General features: G+C 44.8%; 1 protein-coding gene across 5 annotated transcripts in view; it reads left to right on the forward strand.

Moving 5' to 3' along the window:
* Nucleotides 1-330: 330 nt before the first annotated feature.
* Nucleotides 331-15,496, forward strand: part of LPP (LIM domain containing preferred translocation partner in lipoma) — a 306,990-nt gene continuing 291,824 nt past the window's right edge. For 2 of the 5 annotated variants that reach the window (XM_083177528.1, XM_083177530.1), the window contains exon 1: nt 331-484. The gene's annotated coding sequence lies outside the window, so the exon portion shown is untranslated. The remainder of the gene's footprint in view (nt 485-15,496) is intronic. The other 3 variants (XM_083177531.1, XM_083177532.1, XM_083177527.1) reach the window with 2 other exon arrangements.

Raw genomic sequence — 15,496 nt, forward strand, 5'->3', positions numbered from 1 at the left:
AAATGCATGTCTCTGTCACTGTAAACTATATTATTTAATTGAATCCAGATATCAGGCAGCGGAAAGTGTTATATATTAGTGACAGCAATGTCTTCGTAACCTGCGAAATGTATATGTTAGTAACATCCCTTTTCTGGGTGCTGGATCACTATGATCCTATGGGATCACTGTGTGGGTGATGCAGCATGTGAGCACACAGACAGCAGCCGGCTTTCATGCATCACTTTGCTTCTTCTAATAGCATAGACCACAGTTAGTTACAGTATGGAATGGATGAGATCACCCGAGCAGCAGAGCATATAGCCAGGCAGGGAAGGGTGGGATGGAGGCGGGGCCTCGTCACGTGATCAGGGAGAAGCCGGGGTCCCTTGCCCGTTTCCGGAAATCCAAGATGGTGACCAGTAGGAAGTTTTTATGTTAACCGGTCAACTTGGAAGTGACCCCAGCGCAGAGGTTCCCGGTTGCTGGTGCTGCGACTTCTCAGGCAAGTATGAGTGTCCCACTCCCTGTGCTCCCAGCAGTGCAGCTCTCCCTGCCTGTCCGTGCTGGTGGAGGGGCCTGTAGTAGGACGTTGCAGAGGAATGTAGTGCAGCAGCAGCGGCCGGTGTCACAGTGTGTGTAATGGGATGCTGCTGACGTTACCACTTAGGGCAGTGCTGAAGCCCAGACAAGAAGGAAGCCCTGCCCTGCGGCTTAGTATCACCCCAGGCATTTTCTCCCACCTCAGTGTGCAGTGCACCACGGGGCTGTGCTGCCTGCGGTACCAGGCTCTTGTAGTGATGTCATGGACCACAGAGCAGTCACTGTATAATCTGACAAAAAGCCAGAATAAATAATGAAGGTGCTTCAAACTTTGCCAAGTACATTAAATGCTTACATATTATCTCACAGACTACCTGTTGATAATTGGTCACTTGCAGTCAATAGTTCTAATAAAACAAATTTAGATGTTTTGGACACCACATTTTCATATGTGTGGAGACTTCTCGCAACATTCTAATACCCCGCTGTGGGCCATCTTGTTACTTCTGAAGGGACATGGCCTAGTGCCCACTAGGTTATGCCCCATGGTGAACTGGATGACACATTACGATGTGATGGCTAACCTTGACACTCCAGTTGTTGTTGAACTACACATCCCAGCATGCTCTGCTACAGTTTTGCTATTTGGCCATGCTAAAAGTGATGCAGGGCATGCTGGGATGTATAGTTCAACAACAGCTGGAGTGTCAAGGTTAGCCATCACTGCATTAGGTGCTGCTCTCCTGATACCAAATGAACATTGTGTCCATGCACACAGCATCCTTTCCCTGCTAGTCATGCAGTGACAATGTCTACCCAACCTCCCCCCTCCCACTTGAGTGTCCCGCTAAAATTGTTGGGGGTATGCAGAGATACATTGCTTTTCTTTAAAAATCTAGTTGTAGTAGAAATTAAATATCCGTACTCATAAGTGTACTAGGATGTATGTATTACAGTAAATTATAGTGCCGATGTGTCGTGTCCGTCAATACAACTGTGCAGGCATTTACATGTGACAGTCCAGTTGTCATATCCGTCACCAACAGCCTAATAAGCAGCAAGTCGACCTGTGCACACAGCACAATGCTCCGATGTCGGTCATCGGATGTCAGTGATTGCAAATAGTGTTCCCGCTAGCCTGTTTTAGCGAGGCGCTGCACCCTGCCTGATTTTTAAAGAGCAAAATGCGCCCTGCCCCTCTGGCAGCGCCCAGCTAAAACAGCCTGCCTCCGACCCCTCTGGTGTGTAAATAACGATGCCCGACACTTCCCCGGCAGTGTAGAGCCTTTGGGGTGGCCGGGCCCGCCGCCTATTCTTGATGGGGCCCGGTCCGCCCCCCCTTACACTGCCTCTGTACAGAGGCACCCTGCCCGCCCTAGTTCCTAGAAGGAACACTAGCAAATGCACATCATAGTGTGTATTTTTTCCTGAATTGCGGACAGTGAACTCTGGTAGATGTACGAAGCAGTGAATAGGGAGTAGAAGTGGCCAGCAATCAGCCGCTCTGTATAATTTTATATTATGCAAATTATAGATGTTACCTCAGTGCTGATTGGTTGGCCACTTCTCCTCCGGCTCACTTCTCCTCCCTTATCACTTCTTCATACATCTATCCCTCAGTTTTTCAAAATGAATGGGTCATCGGGCATGCACTCTGCTTCAGCCTAACCGCGGAGCAGAAGATCGTATTGGCCAGAGTGGTCCCAGGGGAAGCAGAGCACAACAGCAGAATATGTGATGGGACTGAGGGGTAGATTTATTAAGCTCGGTGAAGTGATTAAGTGTCTGGTTTTCATCACTGACCAATCAGCTCCTACCTGTAATTTTTTAAACCAAGCCTGTAACTTCACAGTTAGGAGCTGATTGGCCAGTGATAAAAACCAGACACTTAATCACTTCACCAAGCTTAATAAATCTGACCTTCAGAAACAGTGTAGTAGGACCCCAACTTTATAAAGTGTGGGGTCCCCATTTTTTTCACTGAGCGGCCACACTGGAATATGTTACACAGCTGATGCAATATGTTTGTGACGGACTTCTTTCATAGACCTATCGCTGGTGCACATCCGCTGACGTGCCCACGATTGAACGGCTGATATATCGGCCAGGTTATACGTAGTTTTATAGTCTATATTATATACTGAAATAATGGTGCTTCCTTTTATTTATTGTTTGCCATAATCAAAGATGCAGCAATTGAGCAATGCTGATTTCTATTTAAGGACAAAATACATAAAACAAATAGAAATAACATTTGAGATGATTCAGCTTATTCCAGCAGCTGCCATTTTAGTTTGATGTCTAAATTACCATGGCATGACACCACCTATTGCATGACATTTAATAGTTTGAGTTATCTGGCCTTAACAATTGCAGTTTTGTGAGGCATATCACATGAAGAACAATTACGTTATTATTCTTTTTACTATAGATAATGGCATTAGTTAAAATAACTTCATAACAGTAATATACTTACAGTATGAAGAACAGGAACGTCTTGGTCTAGTTTTCTGCTCATGTTCTAGTTATTTTATTAAAGTTTTTCTGGGCTTGAATTGTATGTTGTGTGTAGATGCCCCTGATTCTTATGATCAAAATGGTGTATTGACGAGATAGTGGAGTTAAATTCATGGTCATGCAGGTGTCCTCAAATTTAGCATGGATGTAAATACAATGTCTTTGCTCAAAAATGCCCTACAATTTTTAATTTTTTTTTAATTTTAGGCAGGTAAAAAGAGAGCAATCTGACCTTTTTCCATTGTCTATTATGGCAACGGCACTGCATTGGAGCACCTAGAAAGAACTGCATTGTACCTGAATTGCGCTGTAAAACGGACCTGGGAGATATGTCTGCACTTATTAGACCTGAGGGTTCTGACGCCGGGGGAAGGCCCAGGTCCTCTGTGCAGCTTTAAAGCTTATTGACCTCAATTTGTTCAAAAAGTAAAACCTTAGTCAAATTGCTGTTTTTTGGCATTATGCAGTACATGAACAATGTTAGGCTTTGCAAAAATCAGTCCTTTTGCGGATACTAGGCATTAGTATGGCATCTTTGGTTATTACAGTACAGGAGTTTTGGAGTTTTTCGATTGGGAGGACTTTGGCAGATTGGATCATGCCTTGCTAATTGAAGAATACTGTAAATGCATGAGTGGTCTTATTTTGTGTGACTGGAGCAATGAGACTAGTTTATAGGACAGAAGTATTTAAATAAATTTTGAGCGTCAGAAAAGGCATTTTGCAAGGCGGTCCATTATTTTGGTTGAAAACCCCACATTTTTCTCCTGACCCTGGTCTGGAGGTCCTGGTCAGGAGTTGTTTTAAACCTTGCATCAGTGTACACACGACCAGATTTATTATAATTATTTATTATTATTATCATTGGTAGATAGACTTAAGGTTTCATTGCACTTAATCGGATAGCCCCTGTTTGCGAAAACCTGTTTTTTTTTTCTCACTATTTTCCAATGTTTAACCAATATTTTTGTATGCTGGCTCTCCGATTAGATTTCCCTTAAAATAATTTTTTTTTTCAATGAAACTCCTGCAGCACCCAAAAGACGGTGCTGATCAGGCGTAACAAAATCCCTGGTAAGCCGCGGCTCCTGTCGGCTTATTTAGGGCTAGTAGAATAGCTCCTGCTGTAGCAATTACTTGCAATCAATGATCATGGGTAATTGGATAACCCTGTTATGGTAAATTGTAATATGATGCCTAAAACTTACTATTTATTTAAGTAAAGGTGCGTACACACGGGGGGAGATATATTGCTAGCAATATATTGCTGAGCAATATATTGCTCAGTGTCTCCTTTTCATCAGCGACCAGAGATGGTCGCTGATGAAAAGGAACCTCTGCTGGGGGAGCCGCAGAGGTAATTAGCTGGTCGCAGGAGCAAGCTCCTGCGACCAGCGATTACAATGGGGCAGAAAACGGGAGCGCGCACCCGGCGATTTATCGCTGGGGCACACTTCCATCACTGGCAATATGGTCGCCTGCGATCATTATCCCAGCGATTATAGCCCCTATCGCCCCCGTGTGTACACAGCATGAGGGAGCATTGTAATAGCTTTTACAAGCAAAACCATGGCCAATAGTGGTTAGGTACAGTTTAGCTTTGACTAGCAGACCCCATGGTGGCAGGGGCTTTACTGCCGTAAGTACAGAGAGTTTCCTCACTAGCTTAAGCAACTGGTTGCTGAAGTTCTGACTTCAGTTCAATACTATATAATGTGAGTAACACCAGTGCCGCTCTTCACGTTAATGTGCCATGACTCTTAAATACCTGTTTTAACCTTTTGCAGTCCAATTTTTAATTTTTTTTGCAAACCGTTTAAATGAATAAAAAAAAATGTTTATATTAAAATATGGTCTACATTGAATGTTGTATGATGGCAATTTTCTTATTTTGAAGTCTCACCATTGGATTGGCCCTAGCGCTGTTGAGCCTGACTAGATGTTGAACTTGAAAGGGTTAATGTTTAACATGCTACTTTGTTGATAAAATAAGTTTAGTAACAAAAAAAAAAAAATTAAATTACAATGCTAAGGATTTTTTTTTGCTCTGGTAACTGCAGTGGTACCCTGAGCCCCCTGTGGGTGCCCTTAACAACAGATTGCCATCTACTAGGCACAACCCTAATAATAGTTGTAGTGAAAAGAGATGGGCAGAATGTGGATGACGCTGGTCCCCTGTTTCAGCTGCCAAGTAATATGTCGGCACCAATACCTCTGAGATGGGAGTGTATGGAATTGTGCGGTCACCGGGCACACCACTCTGGTCTACAGCTACTTCTCTTTACTTTTAAACAATTTGCTTACCTACACTGCAACGCTACCTGTCAGCAGCATATGTTTTATTAAAATGATAGCTATTTGATAGTTTGTTTTATAGAAAGGGGGGTTGGTTTGACTGGTTGCACAGAAAATATCAATGCAATATCCGTACAAATGAAAACCCCCTATATGTATGATCTTTAGTTAATGTGACAGTGACAGATTAGAGGGTGTGCTACCACAGGACACAGTTTAAATGTACAGTCGATGAGGAGAGGAAGAGTATGTCACTGGGTGGTTCACCGATTATTGTTTAAAATATTACCTTTATTTAATTGGTTAAAACGTTGCGAAATATAAGACACACAAAATACATGAGACATTGCTTCCCGCCTGCATGTTCTCGGTCAAGCTGACTAAAAACACAAAACTTACACTTATATTAAAAATACAAATAACTAAGCATAGTACACCAGTCAAGCCTTTATTATGTAGTACCCAATATTAATAAAATAATGCAAGGATCACTCCTGCTGCAGGTGTCCCTTTATAGATATTATGGGGGTAAGAGCTAGTGGATGGTGGAATAGGATGTCTTTAGCAATTTCACAATTTTAACTAAGTGATATTAATTTGAAACCAAATCATGATCACGGTCTCAATAATAACTTCTTGGAGGAATCTGTAGAAGCAGACCCAGTGCATTATACAAGTTAATTGCAAAAGAAAAGCCCCATATAGATGTTTATGGGGGAATTAAATTGCAGATGAAGTGTGCGGATTGCCATTATTGCGGCATTTAAATGCGGGCAACAGCAGCGCTTTAGCTATTACAATGCCGATTCGCACAAAAGTGCTTTCTACCCAACCGTTTTGTGTGACATCCAGCTGCTGTAAAGTGTGTATAGTTCTAATGCTGCCCATACACAGTGCGATGCATTCTAGTCCAAAAAGTACATGCTGCTTACTTTTTGTACCTTGCGACGCGATATACGTGGGAGTAGGCGTCGCATTGCAAGGTAAAATAGCACCGTAAGGCGACTGCAGGGACTTCTTTCAAAACATACTGATTGTGTAACCATAATGATTATGTGGCTAACTACTTTTTTTTTTTATTTGCTGAAAACAACTGGGCACCTAGCAATAATTCTTATACATAAAGCTGGGCATACGTTATAAAATTACCTTGATCCCCCAGGAAATTGTACTGTTTCATCTTAACCCCTTCAGTGGCAATCCCGAGAACTTGCCAGACTGTGCCTCAGTGCCCAGTCTGGCAAGCCCAGAAAATTCTCGGGATTGCCACTGTTTGCAGCTGGGCAGCGCTGCTGAGTTCAACCACTGAACTCAGGCAGCTTCAGCGCTGCCCAGCTCCCTCCCCTCTGCGGCGGCTCCTCCTCCTCCCTCCCCTCTGGGTTTTGTATTGAAGTCCCCAGCGCCGGCTTATGACAAGCCGGCTGCCGGGGACAGGGATGCAGGTCGGGGGGGCATTTCCGGGCAGCCGCTGATTGACAGTGCAGCGGCGCTGCCCAGACCCAGGGAGACGGTGTTTTTTTTTTAAGGGACTGCTGCCCATAAAAAGCTCGCCCAGTGGGGAGCGCTCCCAAAAAAACCCCCACCACTGAAGTGGTTAAAGGTCCATATAGACTGTGTATGGATAACTATTATGGGGAAAATCACTGGGCTGACTAATGCTCATTGCGTACACACTGTTTTTCGCCTATTTCATTTTATGGTACTTATATGTTAGTGAGCTATTTGCTTAGTTTTCCGCGGGGCTCGCTATGCTCACCACGCTTCGGGCTCGGTGGCTTGCTGCGCTCGCCACACTATATAAAAACAACTTCATGCTGACATGGATAGTGGGGGTATGAGCATACTAACTATAGTGGGCGCCCAACTAACATATAAGTTCCCATTTTTTTTCCCAGGGTGGATGGCTTTCCATAGCGAGATGAGTGGCAGGGCAGCGATGATGCAAGAGCGCTCATTGCTGCCCTGTACACACTCAAACGAGTAAACTGAGCAGCTTTCAGCTGAAAGTTGCCCAGTGTGTATGGGCCGCATTTGCTGGTTTTCATTAGAGCAGTGGTTCTTAATACTGACGCCATGAAACTAGACCTTCATGGTGTTTCCATAAACCTACCTTTGCACTACTGTTATGTGCTACCTATAAAGAGGCACGGTTAAGAGCATTACACATTCATTATTAAACAAAACATCAACTATGGTTGTCTGAGATGATTTGCCTTCTATAGGCACTTGTATATACCAGTCACATGTGTTCATGTAAAGAGCTTTATCATTACTAGTGTGACAGGACCCTTAGTTTACATTAACGGTTTGTAAAAAAGGCAGGGTACTTGTTTCCTAGCAGGGCGCCCACTAAGCTATTTGCTTAGTGGGCTATTCTGCGTAGTGTAATCGCATCGCATGGCTTTGTGCCTTGCGATGTATGCGATCTCAGTAGTTAATTTATTCACTGCACCCTGAGTGAAATTGCATCACACACCGCGTGAGATGTGAGATGATATGAGATCTCAGTAGTTCATATTTTAAAACACCTAAAACAGCACCACTCTCCACATCACCCCTTAGCGTGGCGAGCGCAACGTGCGCCGTGAGGGGCAGCGGAACGCGTCCTCCGACTTTTTCATACCTCCACTATCCACGTCGGTGCAGAGTTGATTTTATATAGTGTGGCGAGCGTACGCGGATTACTTTACATGTATTCCGCGTCCGCTCGCTTCGCTCGCCACACTATATAAAATCAACTCCACGCCGGCGTGGATAGTGGGGGTATGAAAAGGTCTGAGGACGCGTTCCGCTGCGCTCGCCACGCTTCGGGGTTACGTGGACAGTGGTGTTTTACCATATGAACTACTGAGATCTCACATCTCACGCCACAAAAAAGGGCCATGCGATGCGATTTCACTCAGGGTGCTGTGAATAAATTAACTACTGAGCGTACGTAGGAAATGTGGGCGCCCTGCTAGGAAACAAGTACCGCAGGCAGTACTAGTGTTCCACTGTCATTTGGTTCTGGACCATATTAGTATTGTTTAGATATCCTCTGTTAAACCTGTGTGAATGATCCCTGTGTATTCATACTGGGATGAAGGATCACTCTGCTACTTGTTATTCTCATGTTCTACATGCAGTCTGTCAGGTATACAAAAGCATGCTGAAGGAAAATAAGGGTACTTGTTTCCTAGCATGGCGCCCGTCGTAGGTGATCGCATACCTTAAGTTAAGGTATGCGATGGACGCGACCAACGCGATTTTAGGGCTATTTTTAGCCTTTTCCCCGACCATTTAAAAATCGCGTCCATCGCATGCCTTAGGTTAAGGAGACCGATGCGATGGACACGATTTTACATAGGGAACAATGTTAAATGAACCAGAATTTTCATTGTATACCCAGCCTTATGGGTATTTTACATGACAAATGACCCCCCAATTGTTAACGCCAGGTGAAGGAGGGCTGGCACTGACTCAGGGAGAGCCCCCCTAGAGCTGGCAGGGGGATGGGATAGGAGCCGCTGCACTCACTGGTCCCGATCCTGCATATGTAATGATCGGGACCGGATTGCAGTGAATATATGAATATTAATGAGCGGCTCCCGCCCCCTGCTGGCGAATGTGTAAAAAAAAAAAATATTACAAATATATTCATGTGAAAAAAATCTGATTTTTTTGACACAAAAAACCCCCCCTTTATTTTGGATAACGGATTATTCCGTATTTCGGAATATTTTACTATTTCAATGATGTATTTTGAAGTATCTTGCATGTATGCTGTATAAACACATAAAATAGACACAAATATATTTTATTACCACATAAAATACAAACAAATATATTTTATTTGTTCAAAAAACAAGGTTTCAAAACATGAAACAAAATTTGTGTACTATCTCAGATATTGAATATGAATGCCAAGCAATCATTTTCTTGCACATATATAGTGCAAGTTACATATCATGTCACCAGTAGTGCTGTTACAAATGTCCCCAGTGAGTTTTTAGCAACTTTTTTTTCACTTTCTGGAATGTATGGTTTTCGGAATAATTCGGATAACGGATACACTGATACGGGATACTCAACCTGTACACCAGCGAATTGCAGCGAGCATGAAACGGAGAACTGGCCGGCATTCACTGTTCGCTTTGGCAAAGAGTGAACATTGAATAGGGTGAATCATATTTTCAGTGAAAAAAAAATTCACTGCAAGGAGTGAAAACCTCCTGATTCGGCGAAAAAACTGTGAATCGGGAGCATTGCATTCTGGCCCATTTCGGAGACCCAAAGATGTGTGTGTGTATATGTATATATGTGTGTATATATAAAAAAGAACAAAAAAGAGGGCACTCACCAATCATTGAATGTAGTTTGAAGAAAAAAAGATTTATTAATGCTTACATGACAGGGCTAACGTTTCGGTCTTACACAGACCTTTGTCAAAGCCAAGCAATACAGAGAGCAGGTCCTTCCACCATGAACACCATGATTCACATACATGAATATATATATATGTATATATATATATATATATTCTTCATTTGAGATTTTGACTATGTTACTATATGGCCAAATACATTAAAAATGACAGTCAAAATTGCAGGCAGTCTTTCCTTGTGACACTGACCTCGCATTGATTGCAAGCAGGGTTAACACTGCCAATTTGATTAACTTTCTATACAATTTTGACTATATATTAAAAAAAAAAATTCCATCTACAAAAAATACTGACTACGTAGTCAAACTGACTGACAGCTGTTCATAATGACCCTAATTGTAGGTGTGGCTGCGTACTTATGCTGCCCATACATATGTCAGATATTGCATGCAATCATTCGATTTCGGCCACATCTGGCCGATAAATCGAATGATTGCATGCATTTTTAAGCTGACTATCGACGCGATGTGCAGGCACGCCGCCGAGTGTCGCATCGATAAATATGAGCTGCACATAATATTTATTGAATTGCATGAGCAATCGCATGTGGTTTTTATCCACATGTGATTGCCCGATTGCAATCAGCTGCGGGAGAGGGGGGAGACGGCGCATGAGGAGCGGGAGCCGGTACCGGGGCAGGGATGGTGGACGAGGAGTGGGAGCCAGTACCTTAGCGGGAGGTGGGGACCGGAGCGGTGGAGCTTTCAGGCGGCGGGACTTGGCGGCTGCAGATGACGTGAAAAACTGGACAGCCCTTTGATTGGCTGAGGCCGCTAAGAGAGCTCTCTCAGCGGCTGACTGAATGTGAAGCCGCTGATTGGCTGAGAGAGCTCTGTCTCAGTGGCCTTGGCCAATCAGAGGGCCATCCAGTATTTGAAAGTCATATGCTGCCGCTGCTGAGTCCCGCCGCCTGACAGCTCCGGTCACCAGCCATGTACAACCCCGCAGCACACGATGTCCATCACAAATGGCATGAGACATCGGGTGCTGCACTAGGCACCACTTGATGCGATCAGATCGATGGGACATCGCATTGCGATGTCGCATCGCATCTGATCGCATACGTGTATGGGCAGCATTAGAATCAACAACATAGATTCTAACAATATGCATGTATTTTTTCTGTCTGTTGGTTATGCTGTATATTTCAGAGGCTGCACATAGGTGCAAAGTCCATGGCTATTCCTTATCTCTTCAAATGGCCCAGTCTCCTTACCGGTCTACATATCTTTTGTTCTTACATCTGATGTCTGGAGGTCAAATTACATTCCTGTAAGGGTGTTTTGTTGAGCAAAGTGTTACACATGAAGTGCATAAATCAAAACCAACACAGCAAAGAAAATTTGAATAATGCTTTTAGGATACTTCAATAAATGATCACATACAGACGGAGCCCCTCCCATTCAGCTCCAGGCTGAGAGGGACTCCATTTGACTGGGATGCGCAATGCACAAGCGTCTCGGTCACTTGGCGGCTGAGGTCATGAAACCCAGCCCATCTCTACTTCAGGGAGACGGGCGGGGTTAGGGGGTGCGGGGAGGCGACCGGGAGCTCCCTCGAAACAGGGCGTGCCCGCGTGCCCCCTTCTGGCGACCAATGGCAGAGGCTGGCAGCTGACCATTCCATCGCCAGCCCCAGCATGAATGAGGCGGGCTCCATCTGTAGGTGTGCAAAAACTGTTTGCATGCATTTTGTGTAATTTCTTTTACTATGTAGATAATATTTACAAAACTTTCTCTCTCCAGAGTGGCATACACATGGTGTGATATCAGCCCCCTTTCTAAGCAATCTGACTAGATCACTTAGAAATGAAGCACTGATCATTCTGTGTGTATAGTCCCAGGCGACGGAGATTCATGGTAGATACACATGTTCAGAAACTGCATCTGGATGATTGCTGAAACGGCCCTAGTTTAGCAGAATGTGCCTCTCGCAGCATATTTGGCACTTTTGTAAATGCAAAAGAATGTGTTGGTACTGCGAGAAGCAAAGAGATTCAGTGATCAAAAAGGATCTAATGGGGCAAACGCACGTAGCAATTTTTGCATATATTGATCTGACTAGATTACTTAGAAATTAAGCAAAAATTGCTGTGTTTGCATGCCCAATAGCTCTAGTGATGTGTGGCCCCAGGCTCGATATTCCACGCATGGTTGATTATGGGGTATATTCAATGCTGCCGGCGAGGGAGTTTGTATCGCGAGGATAGATTGTCTTTGGCGAGTATCACCCGAATACAAGCCATCCTCTCCATCTATCCCCTTACCTGCTGCTCAATGTATTTAATGTTTTAGGGGGAATCTGTTTTCCTGGAACAGTGAGGTTCACCGCAAATGCAGTGAGCCCGCAGCATATAGTGGCAAGCCTTGCCATTTTGATGACAGCACCCACTGTTTCCACCTTGCTGAAAAGAACCAGCAAGGTGGAAGCGAAGAGTGAAAGGGGGGTCACTTAAATACTGACCACGAGCTATGATGGCAAGCTATTGGCACTGCTCACCGTCATAGGCTGCCATAAATGGCATTGGATTAAATATACCGCTATATCTAGTCATTGCCTGTGTACTCTCTTTTGAGAACACGGACTGCGGCAGATTGCTTACCACATATTGCTGGTGCAATGTGGTGTGCTGAGAGATCTGAGCAATGCTACATCACACCGCTCCCGTTGCAACATGTATAGGCCCCATAAGTCCTGCTCATACTGAAAAGGCCCCCATAAATTATGCGATTTGGGCCCGATTTCACCCGATTCGGATGACTCGGGCTGTGAAATCGCCCCAAATCGCATGTTTTGACACCCTATCTGACCCGATGCGCGGTCCCGTGCGCATTGGATTGGAGTCGGGCAGTTGCACCGGCTGCACATAAGATTTCCTAAATCTTATCTGCAGTCTCCGGGCAGGGTCCGCGGGCGGGGGACGCCGGGGAAGGTGAGCTGACAAATAGTCAGCAGGCGGGGGACGCCGGGCATGGGGAGAGGCTGGCAGGGGCAGCTGACACTATAGACAGCGGGCAGGGGGACGCCGGTGAACAGCTCACTGCTGGGCAGGAGGACCAGGCAGACGCAGCTTCAATACAAACGAACGGGGAGGCAGTGATTGGCTGAGAGCTCTCTCAGCCAATCAGCAATTTGCTGAGAGAGCTCTCAGCCAATCACTGGCTCCCCATTCTTTGTATTGTTTTTTTTCTACCTTGAAGCTGCGTCTGCCTGGTCCTGCCCAGCACGTGAGCTGTTCCTCTTGCCGGTTCACTGGCGTCCCCCCGCCTGCTGCCTATGTGTACACTGCCCCTGCCAGCCTCTCCCCATGCCCGGATCAACAGTGTCCCTGGCCAGCTGACTATTTGTCAGCTCACCCTGCCCAGCTGTTCCCTGCTACTCCCCAGCGTCCCCCACCGACTCTCCCCCTGCAGCTCCCCGGGGACTGCATATGATAAATCCATGAGATTTATCATATGCAAAATTTGGCACATCAAGTGCCTAATCGTGTGTCCCCCTCCTTGGGAGCTGCAGGGGATATCAAGTCCGACTTGTCCCTAGGACAAGTCGGACTAATGTATGGGGGCCTTTAGTTTGGAAAACATTTTTGTTCAGGAACTGCTCATGTCACTCGTGAATGAGCTATGCTGGAACCATACTCCTACATTGACTTCCGTGTCTTCTCATTGTCTTTATCTCTGTCTCTTATTTCATTCCAGTTTGGTGCTTGCTCTTATCTCTGAATTATCATTTTACGTAAAGGTATACCTTATCTAAATAAGCATGCTTATCCACTCTACTCTGAAAACTTCAGTTTAGTAAGGGTTTTCAGATAAAACAAGTTCAGCCTGTTAGAAATATCACCTAATCTCTTCAGTCTAGAACATTAGGCCATCGTCGTTTTTGTCTGCAAAATTGTACTGAAATGTATCTGACAGTTGTGTTTGGTACAGAGTATCCCAAGTTCTTCCGTGTCACCTTTTTCAATGCTATTTGTAATGTCATAAAACACTGCTATTCAAGCAGATGTAGTACACGGGCAGGATTAAAACTTAATTTGGCTCTACAGTCTTCTCCAACCACTTGCGTTTCCCGGGGCGTTCATACTTTATATTACTTGTGTTCACAAATAAAGGTAATCTGCATCTCAGTGTGAAATACCAGTTTGATCAATATTTATTGTATTCTTCAAGAGTACATTGCTTAAAAAAACTGCTCAGTCAGACTTGTGCAGACGTGCACTGTTTTTGATTGGTAGTTTCATTTGCGGTTCAATTCAGCATGCTAAATGTTGGGCTAATCCAGAGCTGGGCAACACCGGCCCTCCAGATTATGAACTACGCATCCCAGTATTCTTTGCATTAGTTTTGCTATGTGGCCATGCTGAAACTGATGCAAGGCATGCTGGGATGTGTAGTTCATCAACATCTGGAGGGCCGGTGTTGCCTAGCCCTGGGCTAATCCAATGTTGGGAGATGCGTGTGCAGCCCAGTCTTATAGCAGCTGGGCAGCGGGACCCTGCCCGTTTCCGCTTCACGGGGTCTGACAGGGTAAGGGGCAATGTTCCCTCTAATTTTGCGAATGCTGTGTGCGGCAAAAGATTTTGGCTGTGCAACTTTGGAAGGAAATTTAAATGTTTGTGCGTCACTTATATATAACTGCAAAATGACGTTCAGCATTTGTGTTAACTTTACTTCAAAATGATAATAAACATTTAAACATTCAAAACACAGCACACAATGTAGTTAATGGGTGAAACACACATTAATTGAGTCCACAACTGCATAAAAAGAAACCACTGCTGCTTTGTGCAGTCTATTGTAATGTCTGTGCGCACGCTCTTCGAGTTGTGTGTGCGCGCGCACAGTTTAGAGGGAACACTGGTAAGGGGGAGCATCTCGTGCTCGCGCACCCCTTGGCGATGGCCTGGGTGAATGAACTGCGCTCTATCTGTATATAGATATAACTTATATATACACTGCTCAATAAAAATAATGGAAACACTAACATAACACATCCTAGATCTGAATGAATGAAATATTCTTATTAAATACTTTGTTCTTTACATAGTTGAATGTGCTGACAACAAAATCACACAAATTATCAATGGAATTCAAATTTATTAACCCATGGAGGTCTGGATTTTGAGTCACACTCAAAATTAAAATGGAAAAACACACTACAGGCTGATCCAACTCTGATGTAATGTCTTTAAAACAAGTCAAAATGAGGCTCAGTAGTGTGTGTGTGTGTGTGTGTGGCCTCCACGTCTCTGTATGACCTCCCTACAATGCCTGGGCATGCTCCTGATGAGGTGGCGGATGGTCTCCTGAGGGTTCTCCTCCCAGACCTGGACTAAAGCATCCCCCAACTCCTGGACAGTCTGTGGGGCAACGTGGCGTTGGTGGATAGAGCGAGACATGATGTCCCAGATGTGCTCAATTGGATTCAGGTCTGGGGAAAGGACGTGCCAGTCCATAGTATCAATGCCTTTGTCTTGCAGGAACTGCTGACACACTTCAGCCACATGAGGTCTAGCATTGTCTTGCATTAGGAGGAACCCAGGGCCAACCGCACCAGAATATGGTCTCACAAGGGGTCTGAGGATCTCCTCTCGGTACCTAATGGTAGTCAGGATACAAGCGAGCACATGGAGGGCTGCGTGGCCCCCCCAAAAAATGCCACCCCACACCATTACTGACCCACTGCCAAACCGGTTATGCTGGAGGATGTTGCAGGCAGCAGAACGTTCTTCTTGGC

Source organism: Crinia signifera, chromosome 3, assembly GCF_055691185.1.
Source record: "Crinia signifera chromosome 3, ASM5569118v1, whole genome shotgun sequence".
NCBI classification, from domain to species: Eukaryota; Metazoa; Chordata; class Amphibia; order Anura; family Myobatrachidae; genus Crinia; species Crinia signifera.